The sequence below is a fragment of the Gekko japonicus genome, unplaced genomic scaffold (assembly GCF_001447785.1).
Source record: "Gekko japonicus isolate JY-2015 unplaced genomic scaffold, Gekko_japonicus_V1.1 scaffold10423, whole genome shotgun sequence".
NCBI lineage: Eukaryota > Metazoa > Chordata > Lepidosauria > Squamata > Gekkonidae > Gekko > Gekko japonicus.
Window position 1 is genome coordinate 1 of NW_015182574.1, and position 4662 is coordinate 4662.

The window sequence follows — 4662 nt, forward strand, 5'->3', positions numbered from 1 at the left end:
CGGAAGGGCGGGCGCTCCTCGCCGATCACCGTCACGACTGCCTGGAGAAAGGCAAAGCGGAAAGAGATTGGAAATTTGTAGGACTTCTCCCTTGGGTCCTGTCACCTCCTTCAACATTCAGGATTCCTTGACTTCTAGAGTTGGGGTCCTCCAAGTGGACCTGCTCTGTGGGAACAGTGAACACTCATTTCCCCCCCCCCACCAGCAGTTATTTATTGGGGGGGGAGGTATTTGTGAATTTCCTGCATTGTGCCGGGGGGTTGGACTAGATGACTCTGGAGGCCCCTTCCAGCTCTTTGATTCTATGATTCTAAAACACTCTGTCCCATCCACTTAAAGCACTTATGGGGTCACCTTCCTAAAGTACAATTGAAACACTAAACAGGTTCAAAATGTTAATGACAACAATACAAGTTCCAGTTTAAAATCCCACAGTCCGTAACCGGAAACCAACATATGGGGGTGGGGGGAATCCTCCTCAGTTACAGGCCTGGATGAAAGGGGACATTATTGTCTGGTGCCTAAGAATTAGCAGGACCAGGCAAGCCTTCACTGGAGTTTCATAAGTGCAGGCGGGGACACAGAAAAGGTCGCAAAGGCCCGAACAGCGTGTTGATAAACTGGCTGCCTGACTGCCACTGGTGATCGGGACATGAGCTAAACTGGCAGAGCATCCCTAATGGCAATATGGGAAACACAGAAACATAGAGCTGGGAAGGGACCTCAAGGGTCATCTAGTCCAACCTCCTGCACAATGCAGGGAATGCTCCACTTCCCCCCACTCCCACAGTGACCCCCGCTGTATGCCCAAACCTGGTTCCGTTTTGTATCTTGTCTGCCAGAAACAATCCAATCCACTGAGGTCTGGGTCAAAAGCTGGGCGCAGATGACATTTCCCTCCATAGCCCCTCTCACGTGTCTTGCAAACATGTCCCTACCTTGGCCACAGACTCGGGGGATTGGCCCAGGGTGGCGAATATCTCATGTGAGGCTGGAAGATAGATCTCCTTGAAGTATCGCACTGTGGCAGGGTCAGCTCCTGGGAATTCGGCGTGTGATACCTCCTCCATCAGCTTCGCCTCAAATTCTGTGTTCACCGGGCCAGGCTCCACCAAAGAGATGCTGTGCAGAAGAGAGGTATAGAGAAGGGGTCAGTTAGCATGTCCGGCTAGGGTCTGAGAGACCCAAGTTCAAATCTTGACTCTGCCATGGAATCCTGTGTGACTGTGGGCCAGGCATTCCCTTTCAGTCTAACGCCCCTCACTCCCTGACCTGGACAGCCCAGGCTAGTGTGATCTCATCAGATCTTGGAAGCTAAGCAGGGCCGGCCCTGGTTAGCGTTTGGATGGGAGACCTCTAAGGAAGACCAGGATCAGAATGCAGAGGCAGGCAATGGCAAACCACCTCAGAATGTCTCTTGCCTCGAAATCCCCACTAGGGGTCACCAGAAGTCAGCTGAGACTGGACAGCTAAAAAAAACCCTCACAGGTTAGTTGTGAGAGTTAAATGGAAAGGAGGGGGGCCTCATATATACTGCCCTGATCTCCTTGAGGGGAGGGCGGGATAAAAATTAAAAATGTACCAGGTAGATATCAGAGCTAGATGGTCAGATGCCCGGTAAAAGCATTGGCTAAGGCAATTTATACACTTTTAATTTCTTAAGCTTGTTTTTGGCCCTGAGGAACTTGTCGGCAGCCTTATGTGTGTGTCAGTTGCAATATTTTATTACTACGGTCCAAGACCAGCAAGAATAGTATAAAAATGGTAGATAAAATATATAAATATATACAACAATATGTTACACTAAATCCCCCCTCCCAATCATAGAATAGATTTCGGTGTTGAAAATAGAGTCATGATTCTCATAAATAACAGAATCAGAGAGGTCCCTCAATATATGAGTTAGAGATCTCCTACACTTCAATGCCAACCAACTGAGAGCCAGTTTGGTGTAGTGGTTAAGTGTGCGGACTCTAATCTGGGAGAACCGGGTTTGATTCCCCACTCCTCCACTTGCACCTGGCTGGATGACCTTGGGCAAGCCATAGTTCTGATAAGAACTGTTCTTGAAAAAGAGCAGTTTCTGTCAAGAGCTCTCTCAGCCCCGCCTACCTCACAGGGTGTCTGTTGTGGGGAGGGGAAGGGAAAGGAGATTGTAAACCACTCTGAGTGAAGGGCGGGGTATAAATCCAATCTCTTCCTCCTCCTCCTCCTTCTTTTTCTTCTTCCTCCCTTGTACGTTATGTCCTGGCTCTTATCAGAGAGCATTCTAGAGAGAAGTAGAGCTCTATGTCTTCCTGGATAGGCTGAAAGTATGGGCAAAATATAAACTTCATGTATCTGATTGTACATCTTATAATCAAAGAGAACATGTTCTAATGTTTCTGTTTTCCCATCACAACAGGGACAGAATGTTTTAATATCTTCCCTCAAAGGACTGTAGAGGGCAAAGCATCCCAACACCTTAATGTAAAAGTTCTCCTGTGTTCATAATTTGCCAAATGATAAAGATACGACATAGGTGTCATCCTGTTCCTAGAACTTGGATTGAACAGAAACTTTTTAATTCTATTGTTATCGTGTTGCCTCTCAGTGTCTAAAACCCCATAGAGTTCTCAAGGCAAGAGACGTTCAGAGGTGGTTTGGCATTGCTTGGCTCTTCATAGTGACCCCGGTCTTCCTTGGTGGTTCCCCATCTGAGTACTACTCCTTTACTCCCCTCAAAACTTTTGCCTTTATGCTCAGAGCAATTTCCCTTCCTGGTTGAGTCATCTTTGTTCCAGGTAATCTCCTTTGAGCACAGTGGCTCAGAGGTTAAGACGCTGAGCTGCAGACCAGAAGATCTGTAGCTTGGCAGTTCGAGACCCGAGTGCCGCGTGACGGAGTGAGCTCCCATCTCTGGCCCCAGCTCCTGCCAACCTAGCAGTTCAAAAGCAAGTCATTGCAAGTAGATAAATAGGTACCACTTCAGTGGGAAGGTAACAGTGTTCCATGCACCTTGGCATTTAGTCCTGCCGGCCACATAACCATGGAAATGTCTTCAGACAGCGCTGGCTCTTCGACTTGGAAATGGAGATGAGCACTGCCCCCTAGAGTCGGATTCAACTGGCTTTTGAGCAAGGGAAACCTTTACTAACTCTGCACTGGCAGTGGTTGGATCATCCAATCACAGCCCATATGGTGGAATTAGTTTTCCTTCCCCCTGATAAAGGCCGATTAGAAAGGAGGCAAGGTCAGCCTAGAAAATCACTCCGAGGTGCAGAGGGTGTGTGAAGACCCCTCCCCGTTTTCCCAAGTCAGGTGGGTGAATTCTCTGGGATTGACTCACTCACAAGATATTGATGGAATTAGTTTTCCTTCCCCCTGGGAAAGGCCGATTAGAAAGGAGGCAAGGCCAGCCTAGAAAATCACTCCGAGGTGCAGAGGGTGTATGAAGACCCCTCCCCATTTTCCCAAGCCAGGTGGGTGAATTCTCTGGGATTGACTCACTCACAAGATATTGAATTTGAGGAGCTGCACTGCCAGACTCTCACAGAATCCTTCGATGGCAAACTTGGAGGCAGCGTAGACATCGTTGAATGGAATACCTGGTTGGGAAGCAAGAGAACGTAAGGACACAAGAGAAGCCACGCTGGATCAGGCCAATGGCCCATCCAGACCAATGCTCTTGTGTCACACAGTGGCCAAAACTACCAGGTGCCATCAGGAGGTCCACCAGTGGCTTTCAGAACATAAGAGAGGCCATACTGGATCAGGCCAAGGGCCCGTCCAGTCCAACACTGTGTCACACAGTGGGCAAAACTACCAGGTGCCATCAGGAGGTCCCCCAGTGGCTTTCAGAACACAAGAGAGGCCATACTGGATCAGGCCAAGGGCCCGTCCAGTCCAACACTGTGTTACACAGTGGGCAAAACAACCAGGTGCCATCAGGAGGTCCACCAGTGGGGCCAGAACTCCAGAGGGGATGTGGGGTGAGCACACACTGTGTCCAGCCACCCCACCGATCAGGGGTCCCCAGGGGTCATTTCGTAGAAAAAGAGGTGCAGGAGCTCATTAGCATAACTTATTAGCATAACTCATTTGCATATTCCACACCCCCTGACATCACCGGAAGTGTGTCAGAAGGCAACACCCACCGCTTAGGCTCCACTGAACTGTTTTGGATTGCTAGCTATTGGGGGCGGGGGGAACGTGCAGGAGAGCTGGTACCTGAATAAACCTTGGTCTTAAAGGTGCCACTGGACTGTTTTGGATTGCTAGCTATTGGGGGGAGGGGAACGTGCAGATCTGCCCTCACAGAGGAGGGAGAGCTTGTACATGAAGGCAGGTCGGGGTGTGTGTGTCTCTGCAGCTTACCTGGCTGCTTCTTGCTCCTCGAGGCCCGACTGAGGGCTGCTGGGAGCAGGGGGCAGGGCTTGTTGAATGTGCCTGCCCCCTGGGCTCCTTACTGCTGGAGCTCAGTTCCTGTGCGCTTCTGCAGGAAATGACCCCTGGGGGTTCCCAAAGTGGTGCTAGTGGGCACTGTGGTGCCTGTTAACACCTTTCCTGACACCCTTCAAGTGTTTCGGAAATTGGGCAATTTGGCTCAAGAAGGCTTTTGATCAGCCATTGAAGACTGGGTTGGCTGCAGAGATTAAAAACAACAACATTACTTTGGCAGCA

The 4662-nt window shown here is 49.7% G+C and overlaps 1 long non-coding RNA gene across 1 annotated transcript; it reads right to left on the reverse strand.

The window, feature by feature from the left end:
• On the reverse strand, positions 1–3560 carry LOC107124933. The gene is made up of 3 exons (XR_001482998.1): positions 3494–3560; positions 939–1122; positions 1–41 (listed from the first exon to the last, which is right to left on the reverse strand). It is a non-coding gene; the product is annotated as an uncharacterized LOC107124933 (long non-coding RNA).
• Between the last annotated feature and the right edge of the window lie 1102 nt (positions 3561–4662).